This window comes from Arachis hypogaea, chromosome 15 (genome assembly GCF_003086295.3).
Source record: "Arachis hypogaea cultivar Tifrunner chromosome 15, arahy.Tifrunner.gnm2.J5K5, whole genome shotgun sequence".
In the NCBI taxonomy this organism is placed as follows: Eukaryota; Viridiplantae; Streptophyta; class Magnoliopsida; order Fabales; family Fabaceae; genus Arachis; species Arachis hypogaea.
The window spans coordinates 41,618,322-41,636,423 of record NC_092050.1 but is presented as its reverse complement, the minus strand read 5'-3'; the positions used below and the strand labels follow the sequence as shown (position 1 = coordinate 41,636,423).

Sequence of the window (18,102 nt, the reverse complement as noted above, 5' to 3'; positions counted from 1 at the left end):
GCTATTGCTAAACATATATCTTCCACCATTATTAAAGCCTTGTTGAGGCTTTTGTTGATCCTTCCATGAGAGATTTGGATGATTTCTCTATGATGGATTATAGGTGTTTCCATAAGGTTCACCTAAGTAATTCACCTCTGCTATTGCAGGGTTCTCAGGATCATAAGCTTCTTCTTCGGAAGACGCCTCTTAAGTACTGTTGGATGCAGCTTGCATTCCATTCAGACTCTGAGAAATCATATTGACTTACTGAGTCAATATTTTATTCTGAGCCAATATGGCATTCAGAGTATCAATTTCAAGAACTCTCTTCTTCATAGGCGTCCCATTACTCACAGGATTCCTCTCAGAAGTGTACATGAACTGGTTATTAGCAACCATGTCAATGAGTTCTTGAGCTTCTGCAGGCGTTTTCTTTAGGTGAATGGATCCACCTGCAGAGGTGTCCAATGACATTTTAGCTAATTCAGACAGACCATCATAGAATATGTCCAGGATGGTCCATTCTGAAAGCATGTCAGAAGGACACTTTTTGGTCAGTCCTTTGTATCTCTCCCAAGCTTCATAGAGGGATTCACCTTCTTTCTGTCTGAAAGTCTGAACATCCTATCTAAGCTTACTCAGCTTTTGAGGAGGAAAGAACTTGGCTAAGAAAGCCTTGACTAGCTTATCCCAAGAGTTCAGGCTATCCTTAGGTTGAGAGTCCAACCATACTCTAGCTCTATCTCTTACAGCAAAAGGGAAAAGCATGAGCCTGTAAACTTCAGGATCTACTCCATTAGTCTTAACAGTATCACAGATTTGCAAGAATTCAGTTAAGAACTGAAAGGGATCTTCAGATGGAAGTCCATGAAACTTGCAGTTCTGCTGCATCAGAGAAACTAGCTGAGGTTTCAGCTCAAAATTGTTTGCTCCAATGGTAGGAATGGAGATGCTTCTTCCATGTAAATTGGAATTAGGTGCAGTAAAGTCACCAAGCATTCTCCTTGCATTATTGTTGTTGGGTTCGGCTGCCATCTCCTTTACTTGTTCGAAATTTTCAATAAGGTTGTCTCTTGATTATTGTAATTTAGCTTCTCTTAGTTTCCTCTTCAGAGTCCTTTCAGGTTCTGGATCAGCTTCAACAAGAATGCCTTTTTCCTTGTTCTTGCTCATAAGAAAGAGAAGAGAACAAGAAAAGAAGAGGAATCCTTTATGTAACAGTAAAGAGGTTCCTTATTGTTAGTAGAAGAAGAAAAGGAATAGGGGTGAAGAAAAAATGAAGAATCCAAACACAAGGGTAAGGATAGGAGCAGTGATGTGAGATGAAGAGAAGTGTTAGTAGATGAATAAATAATTAGAAGGAGATGAGGGAGAAGGATTTTCCAAAATTACTTTTGAAAAAGGGTTAGTGATTTTCGAAAATAGTTTTTGAAAAAGGTTAGTAATTTTCGAAAATTAAAATCAAAGATTAAAATAATTAGTTAATTAAAAAGAATTTTTGAAAAAGAGGGAAGATATTTTTGAAAATTAGAGAGAGAGAGTTAGTTAGGTAGTTTTGAAAAGATAAGAAACAAACAAAAAGTTAGTTAGTTAGTTGAAACAAATTTTGAAAAGATAAGAAGTTAGGAAGTTAGAAAAGATATTTTGAAATCAAATTTTTTAAAAAGATAAGATAAGAAGATATTTTTGAAAAGATATGATTGAAATTAGTTTTTGAAAAAGATTTGATTTTTAAAATCATAATTAATGACTTGATTCACAAGAAATCATGAGATATGATTCTAGAACTTAAAGTTTGAATCTTTCTTAACAAGCAAGTAACAAACTTGAAATTTTTGAATCAAAACATTAATTGATGATGTTATTTTCGAAAATTATATGATAAAGATAAGAAAAAGATTTTTGAAAAACACTTTTAAATTTTCGAAAATAACTAAGAAAAATGAAACAGATTTGATTTTTGAAAAAGATTTTGAAAAAGATAAGATTTTTAAATTGAAAATTTGATTTGACTCATAAGAAACAACTAGATTTTAAAAAGTTTTGAAAAAGTCAACTCAAATTTTCGAAATTTCTGAGTGAAAAAGGGAAAGATATTTTTTTGATTTTTGAATTTTTAATGATGAGAGGAAAAACATGAAAAAAACTCAATGCATCAAAATTATGGATCAAAACAATGAATGCATGCAAGAATGCTATGAATGTCAAGATGAACACCAAGAACACTATGAAGATCATGATGAACATCAAGAACTTATTTTTGAAAATTTTATATGCAAAGAAAACATGCAAGACACCAAACTTAGAAATCTTTCATGTTTAGACACTATGAATGCAAAAATGCATATAAAAAACAAGAAAAGACACAAAACAAGAAAACATCAAGATCAAACAAGAAGACTTACCAAGAACAACTTGAAGATCATGAAGAACACTATGAATGCATGATTTTTCGAAAAATGCAGGATGAACAAGCAATTGACACCAAACTTACAACTTAACTCAAGACTCAAACAAGAAACACAAAAATATTTTTGATTTTTTATGATTTTCTAAAATTTTTTTTTTGTATTTTTTTTTCGAAAATTATTTGGAAAAGAAAAAATAAGGATTCCAAAATTTTTAATATGAATTCCAGGAATCTTACAATCTTAATCTAAAGCTCCAATCTGAGGGTTAGACATGGCTTAATAGCCAGTCAAGCTTTAGCATGAATATGGGAGTAATTCATTCAATTTTAAGCCAAAACCTCTGTCTAAAAGAATTTAGACATGGTTTTATAGCCAGCATGCTTCAACATGCTTCATGAAACTCTAGAATTCATTCTTAAAAATTCTGAAGAAAAATATATTTTTGAAAACATTTTTATTTTAAAAAATTTTTTTTCGAAAACAAAGGAGAAATTTTTGAAAGATTTTTTTGAAAAATTTTTGAAAACTTTTTGAAAAGAAAACGAAAAGAAAGTTACCCAATCTGAGCAACAAGATGAACCGTCATTTGTCCAAACTCGAACAATCCCCGACAACGACGCCAAAAACTTGGTGCACGAAATTGTGATCTCTGGTAATGGCTCCAAAAACTTGGTGCTTTAATCTCAATTCATAATTTGTCACAACTTCGATACAACTAACCAGCAAGTGCAATGGGTCGTCCAAGTAATAAACCTTACGTGAGTAAGGGTCGATCCCACGGAGATTGTTGGTATGAAGCAAGCTATGGTCACCTTGTAAATCTCAGTCAGGCGGATATAAAATAGTTATGGAGTTTTCGAATAATAAAAGAAGGATAGAAATACTTATGTAAATCATTGGTGAGAATTTCAGATAAGCGCACAGAGATGCTTTAGTTCCTCTGAACCTCTGCTTTCCTGCTGCCTTCATCCAATCAGTCTTACTCCTTTCCATGGCTGGCTTTTTGTAAGGACTTCACCGTTGTCAATGGCTACCTTTAATCCTCTCTGAAAAATGGTCCAAATGCTCTGTCACAGCACGGCTAATCGTCTGGAGGCATCACCCTTGTCGATGGCTGCGCCCTATTCCTCTCTGTGAAAATGGTCCAATGCGCTGTCACTGCATGGCTAATCATCTGGAGGTTCTCGATCATACTGGAATAGGATTTACTACCCTTTTGCGTCTGTCACTACGCCCAGCACTCGCGAGTTTGAAGTTCGTCACAGTCATTCAATCCTAGAGTCCTACTTGGAATACCACAGACAAGGTTTAGACTTTCCGGACTCTCATGAATGCCGCCATCAATCTAGCTTATACCACAAAGATTCTGATTAAGAGATACAAGAGATACTCATTCAATCTAAGGTAGAACGGAAGTGGTTGTCAGGCACGCGTTCATAGGAAATGATGATGATTGTCACGTTCATCACATTCAGGTTGAAGTGCGAATGAATATCTTAGAAGCGGAATAAGTTGAATTGAATAGAAAAACAATTGTACTTTGCATTAATTCATGAGGAACAGCAGAGCTCCACACCTTAATCTATGGAGTTTAGAAACTCTACCGTTAAAAATACATAAGTGAAAGGTCCAGGCATGGCCGAATGGCCAGCCCCTCTGATCTAAGAACCAGGCATCCAAAGATGATCCTAAGATACAATCCCGGATTCAAAGATCTCTAAAACAATAGTAAGAAGTCCTATTTATACTAAACTAGCTACTAGGGTTTACAGAAGTAAGTAATTGATGCATAAATCCACTTCCGGGGTCCACTTGGTGTGTGCTTGGGCTGAGCTTGAAGTCTACACATGGAGAGGTCATTCTTGGAGTTGAACGCCAGCTTTTGTGCCATTTTGGGCGTTGAACTCCACTTTGCAACTTGTTTCTGGCGCTGGACGCCAAAATTGGGCAGAGAGCTGGCGTTGAACGCCAGTTTGCATCGTCTAAACTTAGGCAACTTATGGACTATTATATATTGCTGGAAAGCCCTGGATGTCTAATTTCCAACGCAATTGGAAGTGTGCCATTTTGAGTTCTGTAGCTCGAGAAAATCCACTATGAGTGCAGGGAGGTCAGAATCCAATAGCATCAGCAGTCCTTCTTCAACCTCTGAATCTGATTTTTGCTCAAGTCCCTCAATTTCAGCCAGAAAATACCTGAAATCATAGAAAAACACACAAACTCATAGTAAACTCCAGAAATGTGAATTTAACATAAAAACTAATGAAAACATCCCTAAAAGTAACCAGATTCTACTAAAAACATACTAAAAACAATGCCAAAAAGCGTATAAATTATCCGCTCATCAGCGACGCATACGCGTGGGTGGATTTTATGCTGAAAGCACAAATCCAGCCCAAAACTCGCGCAACTCTCGGGTTTTGGTATGGGAAATGAAAATTTTGGATCCACGCATATGCATGGATGGTTGAAAAGCTTGGGGTCACGCCTACGCGTGGGGGACGCGTAGGCATAGGTTGGTGCTCTGTTTTTCGAAATTTTTCCAAGTTCTTGCACCAAACCAAGTAATTCAAACCTTCAAACAGCTACCAAAATATCATAAAACCTTATTTAACCTACTAGACTCCCAAATAGACTCAGCTAACCCAACAAAACATGCAATTAAACTAATTTACCAATATGTACAAAAGAGAAAAAGGAAAGATGTTACCATGGTAGGGTGTCTCCCACCTAGCACTTTTGTTTATTGTCCTTAAGTTGGACTTATGGGGAGCTCCTTGTCATGGCGGCTTATGCTTGTATTCATCCTTGAACCTCCAAGGATGCTTGCTCCTCAAACGATTGTCAGAATTTCCAACCGACTTCACCAAGTTTGGGTGAGGTTCTTCCCAAGAAATGAGCTCCTAAATTTGGTCTTCATATTGTGATCTGGGATCCCATACCTTATTTTCACACCCGTCTTCTAATTGATCGTCATCATGATTCCATCCGGATGGTAGGCACATAGAATTCTCATGTAAGCACCAAAGCATTCTCCTAGACCCAAGCAATTTAGCTCTACACCAACCCTTGCAAGTCGATCTTGAGCATGCATCCATCATGAACCTAGAGTGATGTTTCCAACCACTACACAATTCTCTCCTAGTCTTAACTCCACAAAGAGCTCTAAGTTGACCATCCGTCTCAAGCAATTCATATTCAAGTGGGATAATAAAGCTTAGAGATAAGAGATTTACCCACTTGAATGAAAGGATAGATGGTGACTTAGGAAGGGGGACCTCCCCACACTTAGCCAATGCGAGGTCTACTCCCTTATGCTCTTTCTTGACTACCTCTACCTCCTTGTAAGCTTCTTCAATTTCAATTCCTTACTCACCAACTACTTCGACATGTTCCTCGTTGGTGGCGATTGCCTCTTGATCAACCTCTTCCAATCTTTCATCATTCATGCTATGCCTTGGAGGTTGTGCAATATCCTGCTCAACACCAAATTTGAGCTCATTGGAAGAAGGCTCAACAACTTCCACAAGATTATCAACAACATCATTTGGTGTGGAAGTGTTTTTAAGCTTGGAACCCACCTCTTGTTCAACTTCGCCTAGCTCTTCAACCAGTTCTTTTTCTTCAACAATTTCTTCCTCCTCCACTTGTTGCAAGTCATACCCCATTTCCTTGTCCTCATGTTGAGATTCTAAAATCTCCTTCATGCTCCACTCTTCGGTTAATTTCTCACATTCATCCGTGGAGATGCTTTGCTTGTTGCATGAGTTCCATGATTCCAAGGTGGATGTAATTTTGGCAAGGTTAGCCATGATTTCTTCGTATATGGGAGGTGGTTCATCTTGGTAATAATATGGAGACGGTGGTTCTTGAGGGTATTGGTGGTTGAATTGGGGTGGTTCTTCATATGGTTCATATGGTTCGTAAGGTGGTTGGTATGCTGGGTAAGGATTAGGGTCATATGGAGGTGTTTAGTGGTAAGGGGCTTGTGAGTATGGTGGATGACAGTGTTGAGCAGGGGGCTCATAGGCATATGGTGGTGGTGATTGATAGTCACAAGAAGGTTCACCATAGCTATTTGATTGGTATGCATCTTAGAATGGCTCTTGCTCATAGCACCTTTAGGAGGGTTGTTGCCAAGAGGGTTGATCAAATCCTTGAGGCTGCTCCCATCTTTTATCGTTCCATCCTTGATGCATGTTCTCATTGTAGTTTCTTTCTCCTACAACATAGTTGTAACCACACTCATAACCAAAGTGATGAGAATTCATAGTGAAAAGAGAAAATAAAACAAAACTAATAAGGAACAGAGAGAAACAAAATCCTACAACTAGCAAATTAAGCAAAAATCAAACTATTCACAATATTCACATATGAATATTAGCCAACAATATAACACCATTGCGATTCCCCGGCAACGGCGCCAAAAAATTGATAGGAGCAAAATCGTCGGCTAAGAATTTCTCTTGGTTAGGAGGAAAATAACTTTGTTGATAGTATAGTTCTTGATAAACCACTATTTTATGATTCATCTTATGCTCAATTAAGTGTTTTTATCAATTCTTCACCCACTTATTCATATAATTTGTATGGTTTTACAATTCCTTCCTTATTCTGTGATATAAGTGAAAACATATTTCCTATGCCTTAAAAATGTTAATTTTAATTATTCCTTTATTACCATTCGATGCCGTGATCTATGTATTAAGTATTTTCAGGCTTTATAGGGCAGGAATGGCTTAGAGGACAGAAAGAAAACATGCAAAAGTGGAAGGAACGTGCAAAATGAACTTTTGAAGGAAATGCCAGCGACGCGCGCTCATGGACGACGCGGACGCGTGCCTAGCGCAAAGCACGAGCGACGCGTACGCGTGACTGACGCATACGCGTGATAAGAAAAACTTCCAAATGACGCACACGCGTGACCTACGCGTACGCGTGACAGACGCCACGTGCAGAAAGTTGCAGAATTTGCCCCCAGCAATTTCTGGGCTATTTTTGGCCCAAATCCAAGCCTAGAAACACAGAATAGAGGCTGGAGAATGAGGGAATCAAAAGAGGGATTCAACATTCATTCAATATGGAGAATTTTAGGTTTTAGATGTAGTTTTCTAGAGAGAGAAGCTCTCTCCTCTCTCTTAGGTTTTAGGATTAGGATTTCTTCATTTTCTCAATTCCAGGTTCAATGTTCCTTTAATTTATGTTCTCTTCTACTTTTAATTGTCTTAGTATTCTACTTTATCTATTTTCCCTTATTAATTACTTATGTTTCCAAATTGGTTTATGCATTTCTATGTTTAATTTGATTTTCTATTTAATACAAGTCGAGGTATTTCAGATTTATGATTGCTTTCTTCAAGTTTATGTTATTGATGTTTTTAATTTAATCTAGATTTTTTCCCTTTGCTTTGGTTGAGTAATTGGTGACACTTGAGTTATCAAACTCAGCTGTTGATTGAAAATTGGAATTTTCTGATTGATTTGGATCACTCTAAAGCTAGTCTTTCCATAGGAGTTGACTAGGACTTGAGATATCAAATTGATTAGTCCACTTGACTTTCCTTTATTTAGTAAGGGTTAACTAAGTGGGAGCAATAAACAATTTTCGTCACCCTTGATAAGGATAACTAGGATGGAATTTCCAGTTCTTATACCTTGCAATGGTTTTCATGATAATTTACTTTAATTATTGCCAGTTTATTTTCCTGTTCCCTATTTCAAAAACCCAAAAAGATACTTTTTCCATAACCAATAATAAATCATACTTCCCTGCAATTCCTTGAGAGACGACCCGAAGTTTAAATACTTCGATCATAAATTTCATTGGGTTTGCTTTAGTGATAAACAAACTTTTATAAAAAGGATTTCTTGTCAGTCTAGAAGCTATACTTGCAACGAGAACTTAATTGTGAAAATTCTAGATCGTGCGAAAGTTCCGTTCGTCAAAATGGCGTCGTTGCCGGGGAGTTGCAATTGTGTGCCTTATTATTAGTTATTGTAAATACTTTCTTTTGCTGTTTATTTGTTTTTGTTTTTGTTTTTGTTTTTAATTTTTATTAGCTATTATGAGTTCTCACCCCTCTGGCTTTAAGTTTGGTTCCAATGTTGTTGTAAGTAATGGAAGCTATAACAGGAACATGCATCAAGGTCAAAATAATCAAAGATGGAAGGAACCACGAGGATCTGATCAACCCTTTCGGCAACAACACCTTCCAAGGTACCATGGACAACGACCATCTTACAATGCATGCCAAGACAATAGTTATGGTGGACCTTTTCGTGACAACCAACCTCCACCTATTTACTATGGTCAAGAGCCATTCCGAGGTGTGTACCAAGATGATAGATATGGTTGACCCCCTTGTAGTTACCAGCAAGCTCCATCATATGCCAATGAACCACCTCCTCAACACAACTTTAAATCACCATACTCACAAGCCACCTACAACCATTCACCTCTATATGACCCTAACCCTTATCCACCCCAATTCCAGTCCAATTACCCCCAAGAACCACCACTTCCATATGCACCATGTCCATATCCATCGACCCAAGAATCACAAGCTCGCCTCAAGGAAACAGTAGATCAATTTCATGCAACTTTTCATCAACTGGAGCAAGCGATAAATCAATTAGCTTCCCGACGTTAGGACACTCAAGGAATTCCCATGGCTTCATGTGGAGAATCTAATAAAGAAGGTAGCATGAAGGAGACACTAGAAGCTCCGGTGGACAATAACGAGCATGACTTTGTATTGGAACAAGTGGAGGAAGCCGGAATTATCAAAGAAGAAGAATTGGTCGAAGACTTAGGAGACGCTGAACCTTCATGGGAATCAAGAGTTGTGGAGAATTTCGCTTAGAAATTTGCAATTGATGCTGAGGAGGATAGTGCACAATCCCAAGGCAAGTACCTTATGAAGAACTAGAAGGAACAGATCAAGAAGCAAGTTTCCTTGGTAATGATGATCATAAATCAAGCTCTCCTAGTGATGAACTTGCATCCGTAATTGAATTCTTTGAGATTGAAGGATCTTCCTCAAGTGAGTATGAAGATGATGTGGATGTAGATTTTTCTCAACCTCCAACTTATGACTTGAGTGTTGAGGAAGAAATCGAAGACTTTGATCGAGACGTGGTTGCAGTTGAAGAGGTTTATAAGGAAGTGGAATTATTCCCAGAAGAATACAAGGAAGTGGAGCTTGAAATACCACTGGAAACACCTCTCCCAAGGCCATTACCACCCAATACAAACTTCAAGTGGGTAAAATCCTTAGCCTTTATCTTTACCTTCCCACTTGAATATGGTTTGCTTGAAACCGATGGCCAGCTTAGAGCTCTTTATGGCTTTAAGAGTAAGAGGGAGATGGTTAGTAATAAAAGTTGGCAGGCAAGGTTCAATAAGGCTCCACGCTCCAAATGGAAGTGCAAGGATTGGTATAGAGATCGATTAAATGGGTTTTGGAAGATGTGTGGGTGTCTCAGTAAAAATTCAGGTTGCGTACCACCCGGTTGGAAGAATGTAGATAAAAGTGAAGACGGGTACAAAAGCAATGTTTGGGATCCTGGAATTCATTCTGATAATCAACACTCCTAGGGCCTGAAAACCTGGTTTAATTTGCTCGAAGGCTTTACGTGCCTAGTTTGGGACCCCGGAGGCTATTGGAATTACAAATATTGGTGGAGATTTCTGGATGAGTTCAAGCACAAGTCACTATAACAAGGAGCTCATCAAATGTCCAACTTAAGGACTTTAACTAAAAGTGCTAGGTGGGAGACAACCCACCATGTTATGATCGTCCCTTTTCAATTTTAATTTTGTTTTGTTTTGTTTGTTTTAGTTTTATTTTATTTTATTTTCCCTAGTATCATTCATACCATCCACATCAGTATCTGCATTTTGCATTCTGCATATTCTAAAAAAAAAAAAAAACCACACCACCCGTACGCATGGGTCACGTGTGGGCGTCGATTTCAAATCCGCGTCTCCATTCAATGCCCAGAAAGTTGGGCTGGAATCGTACAGCTGGTGTGCAATGAGCACAACTTGACCCACGTGTGCGCATCCATGACGCGTACGCGTCATTTTCAATTACACACACCACGCGTGGGCATGCGCGACACGTACGCGTCGCGTGGAAATTGTTGCCCCCTGATAAACCCCTATTTCATGGTTTATCTTATGCTCAATTGAGTGGTTTTTATCAACTCTTTACCCACTTATTCATACTATTTGCATGTTTTACATTTTCCTTCCTGATTTTGTGCTATGATTGAGAACATGCTTCTTTGGCCTTATATTTGCTAATATTAATCCTCTCTTATTACCATTATATGCCTTGATATGTGTGTTAAGTAATTTCAGAGTTTATAGGGCAGGAATGGCTTAGAGGATGGAAAGGAAGCATGCAAAAATAGAAGGAATACAAGAAGTTGAAAGAACTGCAAAGCTGTCAGCCTGACCTCTTCGCACTCAAACGGCTATAACTTTAGCTACAGAGGTCCAAATAATGCAGTTTCAGTTGCATTGAAAAGCTAACGTCTGGGGCTTCGATTTGATATATAATATGCCATAGTTGCCCTCACGCTAGGCGACGTGAACGCACGCTCCACGCGGACGCGTCGCAGTGCCAAAAATCAGCGTGGCAGATTTCTTCTCCAGCGATTTCTGGGCTGTTTTTGACCCAGTTTGCGGCCCAAAAAACATAGATTAAAGGCTATAAAGTGGGAGAATCTATTCATTCATAATCATAAGCTCATAATTCTCAATTTTAGGTTTTTAGATGTAGTTTTTAGAGAGAGAGGCTCTCTCCTCTCTCTTAGGATTTAGGATTAGGATTCCTTATAATTTTATTGCTTCAATACCAGGTCCAATATTTTCCTTTAATTAATGTCTCTCTTCTATTTTTAATTATTCCAATTCTCTTACTTGTTAATGTTCTAATTTAGCTTATGAACCTTCCCATGTTAAGATTTGAATGTTCTATTTAATATATTTTGAGGTATTTCAGTTTATGATTGTTTTATTCCATTTATGAATGATTTTAATTTAATTTAGATATTTTCTTCCTTTTGGCTTTGGTTAAGTAATTGGTAATACTTGAGTCGTCAAACTCAGCAGTGGTTGAAATTGGCAGATTACTAATTGATCTAGATCGCTCTAAAGCTAGTCTTCCCACAGGGATTGACTAGGACTTGAGGAACAAGCTAATTAGTCCACTTGACTTGACTAAGTGGGATTGAAACCCAATTCTCATCACATTTGATAAGGATAACTAGGATAGGAATTCTAATTCTTATACCTTTCCAAGAGATTTTATTACTGCTAATTTATTTTACTTGTCATTTAAATTACCTGCTCCTTATTACTTGTCATTTAAATTTTATTAGGGGTTTGTTACTTGTGACAACCAAAACGTTTGTACGAAAGGTTGATTGCTTGGTTTAGAAGCTATACTTGCAACGAGAACTTATTGTAAATTCTAAAGCATCAATCTTCAGTTCGTCAAAATGGCGCCGTTGCCGGGGAATTGCAAACGTGTGCCTTATTATTGGTTAATGTAAATATTTTCTTTTGCTTGTTTATTTGTTTTTATTTTTGTTTTTATTTTTACGTTTTCATAAATTAAGAGGTTATTGGTTTTAACTTAGTTATTAAATTTTTTTTTCAAAAATTTGTTCTTCGTGTTCATCTTGACCTTCAAGTTGTTCTTAGTTGTTTTCTTCGTTTTGATATAAAAATTTTAAGTTTGGTGTCATTTTATTGTTTTTCTCTTTCCTCATTAAATTCAAAAATTCAAAATTTAAAACTCAAATTTCAAATTTCAAATTTCAATTTTTCAAAATTCAAATTTAAAAATTTAAAATTCAAATCTCAAATTTCAAAATTTAAAAATTTCAAATTTTAAATTTCAAAATTCAAATCTTTTTTTCAAAAAAATCATATCTTTTTCAAAATCTTATCTTATCTTATTTCAAAAATCAAATTTCAAATTTCAATATTTGAATTCCAAAATTAAAAATCCAAATTTAAAATTTTAAAATTTAAAATTTTAAAAATCAAACCTTTTCAAAATTTAAATCTTTTTCAAATTTTTATCTTATATTGTTGACTTTTTCAAAATTCAAATTTCAAAATTTTAAAAAAATTCAAAATTAAAATTTTTTTTCAAATTTCAAATTTCAAATTTCAAATTTCAAATTTCAAATTTCAATTTTCAAATTTCAAATTTTAAATTTCAAATTTCAAAATTTAAAATTCAAAAATTTAATTTTCAAAATTTGAATTTTAATAACCTTTTAATTTAAATTTATTTTTTTTTTTCGTTTTTAATTTTTATTTGCTACTATGAACTCTCACCCCTTTGGCTGTGAGTCTGGTTACAATTATGTTGCAGGAAGAGGAAACTATAATGAGAATAGACATCAAGGTTGGAAGAATCAAAGATAGGAGGAGCCACAAGGATTTGATCAACCCTCTTGGCAACAACCCCCTCCAATGCACTATAACCAACAACCATTCTGTGATGCATACCAAAATGATGACTATGGTAGACTCCCTTGTAGTTACCAACAAGCCCCGCCATATGCTTATGAACCATCTCCTCAACACAACTTTGAACCACCATACTCACAAGCCCCTTACCACCAAACACCACCATATGACCCTAACCTATATCCACCACACCAACCACCATATGAACCACACCCAGAACCACCACCTCAATATTCACCATCCCATATCCTTATCAAGAAGAACCACCTTCCTATTATGAACCCTTTCTCCAAAATAATAAACCCTCCTATCCACCCCAACCTCCATTGGATAACAACCCCCTTAGTGCTATTCTTCAAGGGCAAGAAAGGATGAATAAGAGTGTGCTAAATTTCGCGGCCGCCTTAGGCGAGTTAGTAAATATAATAGCCTCCTGACATCTGAGAACTCAAAATGCTCCCATGGCTGCATGTGGAGAACCTAAAGAAGAGCGTAGCATGAAGGAGACACTAGAAACTTCAGTGGACAATGAGGAGCATGGCTTTGTATTGGAACAAGTGAAGGAAGCCATGATACTTGTAGAGGAAAAAGTGGTTGAAGACTTGGGAGATGCTGAACCTCCATGGGAAAGTCAAGACATAGAGCCTCCTTCCAAGACGGTTGCATTTGATGTTGAGAAGAGTGTACAACCTCCAAGGCATATCATAGTTAAAGACTTGGAAGAGGTTGATCAAGAGATGGAGATTAAAGAAGAAGAAGCACAACCTCCCGTGCCCTTGGTAAGTAATGAAGAGGAGACTGAATTGGAAGAAAGCTACCAAGAGGAAGAAGTTGAAATTGAAGAAGCTTACAATGAGGTGGAAGTTGTCAAGGAAGAACTCAAGGGAATGGAGCTGGAAATCACCTTGCCAATGCTGTTGGAGACCTCTTCCCGAAAGCCATCACCATCTATTCCTTCATTCAAGTGGGTAAATCTTTCATCTCTAAGTTTAATTAGCTCGCTTGAATATGCTTTACTTGAAATAGATGGTCAGCTTAGAGCTCTTTGTGGCATTAAGCGTAAGAGGAAGATGGTTAGTGGTAGGAGTCGTCATGCAAGATTCAATATGGTGGAAAGCTCAAAGTTTAATGCAATGGTTAGTGTAAGGCTCAAGTGAATGGGTCTGGGAAGTTATTTGGATGCTTCAGTGAGAATTCTAAGGCTGAACCACCCGGATGGAATCATGATAATCAACTTGAAGACGGGTGTAGAAACAAGATTTGGGATCCCGGAGGCCATTGGAAGTCCAATCATTGGTGGCAGTTTCAGGATGAGTTCAAGCGCAAGCCGCCATGACAAGGAGCTCACCAAATGTCTAACTTAAGGACTTTAACTAAAAGTGCTAGGTGGGAGACAACCCACCATGGTATGATCGTTCTTTTTCTTCAATTTTGATTTTATTTATTTCTATTTGTTTTCGAGTTTTATTTTATTTTATTGTATTGAACCTGGAGTTTTGCATAACATTCATATTAGCATTGCATTCTACATTTTTCATGCATTAAAAAAATAATAATAATAATAATCGCACGCGATGCGACAGCGTCGCCAACGCGCCCGCGTCGCCAGTGCATTGGGGAGAAAAGAAAATTGAACAGAGAGTCACGCGAGAGCGTGGCTGGAGGCGTGCCTTTGGCACAAATTGACCCACGCGACTGCGTCGCTGACGCGTCCGCGTCATATGGGAAAAATGCCTCCTACCCGTCCGCGTCACCCACGTGAACGCGTGGCTCTGTAAAATCGACGTAAAGGGGTGTATGGCAGTATGTTGGGCTGGAGTGGGGCTGGACTCGTGCTGGAAGCCCAAGCCATCCCACGCGAATGCGTGCCCCACGCGTCCGCGTCGTTTTCCAAAAATGGCCATCCACGCGATCGTGTCGATCACGCGACCGCGTCACCCTGGATTTTGGCAAAAATAAGTTTTGAACAGAGAGTTGTGCGAGCGCGAGGCTGCACTCGCGCCAATCGCACAAATCAGGTCACGCGATTGCGTGACCCACGCATCCGCGTCACCTGACCTTATCGCGCACCACGCGACCACGTCACTCATGCGTCCGTGTCGCCTGCACCGCACAACTTATCCAGATCAGCGCCAATTATCTTCTCTTTTCTTTTCTAATCCTAAATTCTTCTATCTTTTTTTCTTTCTTTCTTACTTTATTTCTTTCACTTCTCATTCCTTTTCACCTTTATTCTATTTTACTTAATTTATTTGCATATTTCATTCATTGTATCTAAATTTTATGCATATTTTTCTTTTCTTTTCGAAATTCATTATTTTTCCTTTGGTGTTAATTTTCTTATTTAACTGTTGCATCTTCTCTTGAATTATTTTGGGTGCTTAGTGACTTGTTTTATTCTGGTTAGGTAATATTATTTAAATCAATGCCAATCTTTTATACTTGTATTAATTTTGCATTGACATGAATTTACATCACCTCTCCTTACCCACACTCTCCCTCATTGTTGCAAAATTTTGCACCACTGGTATGCGATGTGCTTCTATTATTTTCTCACTTGCATGTTGTAGCTACCATGTAATTAAGACCCTCATTATTTGGCATTAACCAACCCATGTTTTATTTTTTTTTATCTTTGTTTTGGGTTACTTTTCTTCCCTTTTTTTATCAGGATGGCCACTAGGAAGAGAACCGGAAGACATTTACATGGGAGAGACAAACAAGTTCCTACGCACATTCCTTGACGAGAAAAGCGTCAGTTGAAGCAACCCGTCCACTTGCACATCTTAGCATGCACTGAGGACGGTGCAATCTTTAAGTGTGGGGAGGTCGATACCGATCTCCATGGGTTAGTTATTTTCTTCTCAACACCAATATTTTATTTTCTTTGTTAATTGTTGCATTTGCATATTTAATTGCATGTTTGCTTGTTTAGCTACCACTTGGTTGAAGTAATATTTTCTTTTTCAAGAAATTTTTATAATATTTTACTAATTTAAATTAAAAACTTTTCTATTAAAACTTGTTTGAAGTTGTATTTGGAACATAGTTTAAAAAGCTAAGAACACACAACCTGTAAGACTTTGAGCTTATTTATATGGTTACATTATTTAACCATAATATTTTATTCTTGTGTGTTTCCTTCTCTATGATTGTAATCTATATTTTGTTCCAGTCTGTATGTCCATTATTTAGTATATTTACATGCTTGCATATGATTGAGGTCATTATTTGAATTTTTACTCACTTATCCCAAATAAGCCTACCCTTTCAATCACCTTTGTTTGCCACCTTGAGCCTTTTTAATCCCATTTATTCTATATTTTACCACATCACTAGCCTTAAGCAGAAAAACAAATTAAATACCCCAATTGAATCTTTGGTTAGCTTAAGATAGAGATTGTGCATCAACTAAGTGTGGGGAAATTGTGGGAACATGGGTTAATAAGGGAATGTATCATGTTTCTAATTTAATTGAATATTGGGAATTTGGGAACCTACTCATAAAAAACCAAAATAGAAAAATAATTAAAAATCCATGTGCATTGATAAGTTATGTTTATCTCTCTACAAAAAAAATCCAAAAATATTCAATAAATAAGTAAATAAATAAGGGGACAAAATTACCCCAATGCTAAGTTAATAAAAAGATCAATGCACATGTGATAAAAGTAAAGAAATATCAAAATTTTGGTACATGAATATGGGAATCATACAAAAGTGGGAATTATGGGTAGTTAGGCATGAATTTAACAGTATATAGAGTATATGTATATTAGGTGAGAGCTTAGGTTAGTCAAAGATTCATATTATGGCTCACTTGGCCATACATGTACCCTTACCTTTACCTCAACCCCATTACAACCCTGAAAAGACCTCATGATGTTTGCATTAGTATGCTAAATATTTGTTGATTGGTTAGATAAAGAACAAGGTTTAGAAAGCATGATTAGAGAAGAATAGAGTGATTAACCCTAGACACTTGAGAGATTAGAGTGATATACACTACCAGTAAGGGTTCAATGCTTGATTCTATGTTCCCTGCTTTCATGAGTTATCTTCTTACAAGTTTACTTGTCTTTTATTGTGTAATTTGAACTAGTGAAATTTGATTCATATTTGTCTTGGAAGACTTATTTACTTTTAACCAAGTAGGTAGAAACATCTTATCATGTAGTCGTATTCATAAAGATAGGTTGCATTTCATACATTTTACCATTCCTCTTCACTCCTTTATAGCTTCTCTTAAGCTTAGCATGAGGACATGCTAATGTTTAAGTGTGGGGAGGTTGATAAACCCCTATTTCATGGTTTATCTTGTGCTCAATTGAGTGATTTTTATCAACTCTTTACCCACTTATTCATACTATTTGCATGTTTTACATTTTCCTTCCTGATTTTGTGCTATGATTGAGAACATGCTTCTTTGGCCTTATATTTGCTAATATCAATCCTATCTTATTACCATTAGATGCCTTGATATGTGTGTTAAGTGATTTCAGAGTTTATAGGACAAGAATGGCTTAGAGGATGGAAAGGAAGCATGCAAAAATGGAAGGAATACAAGAAGTTGAAAGAACTGCAAAGCTGTCAGCCTGACCTCTTCGCACTCAAACGGCTATAACTTTAGCTATAGAGGTCCAAATGATGCAGTTCCAGTTGCGTTGGAAAGCTAACGTCCGGGGCTTCGATTTAATATATAATATGCCATAGTTTCTCTGACGCTAGGCGATGCGAACGCACGCTCCACGCGGATGCGTCGCAGTGTAGAAAATCAGCATGGTAGATTTCTTCTCCAGCGATTTCTGGGCTGTTTTTGACCCAGTTTGCGGCCCAGAAAATATAGATTAAAGGCTATAAAGTGGGGGAATCCACTCATTCATAATTATAAGCTCATAATTCATAATTTTAGGTTTTTAGATGTAGTTTTTAGAGAGAGAGGCTCTCTCCTCTCTCTTAGGATTTAGGATTAGGATTCCTTTTAATTTTATTGCTTCAATACCATGTCCAATATTTTCCTTTAATTAATGTCTCTGTTCTATTTTTAATTATTCCAATTCTCTTACTTGTTAATGTTCCAATTTAGCTTATGAACCTTCCCATGTTAAGATTTGAATGTTCTATTTAATATATTTTGAGATATTTCAGTTTATTATTGTTTTATTCCATTCATGAATGCTTTTAATTTAATTTAGATATTTTCATCCTTTTGGC

The 18,102-nt window shown here is 36.9% G+C and overlaps 1 non-coding gene across 1 annotated transcript; it reads left to right on the top strand.

Annotated features, from left to right (window-relative positions):
- The first annotated feature begins 510 nt into the window (after positions 1-510).
- LOC112753971 (small nucleolar RNA R71) lies at positions 511-618 on the top strand. The gene has a single exon (XR_003178330.1). It is a non-coding gene; the product is annotated as a small nucleolar RNA R71 (small nucleolar RNA).
- Positions 619-18,102: the final 17,484 nt, after the last annotated feature.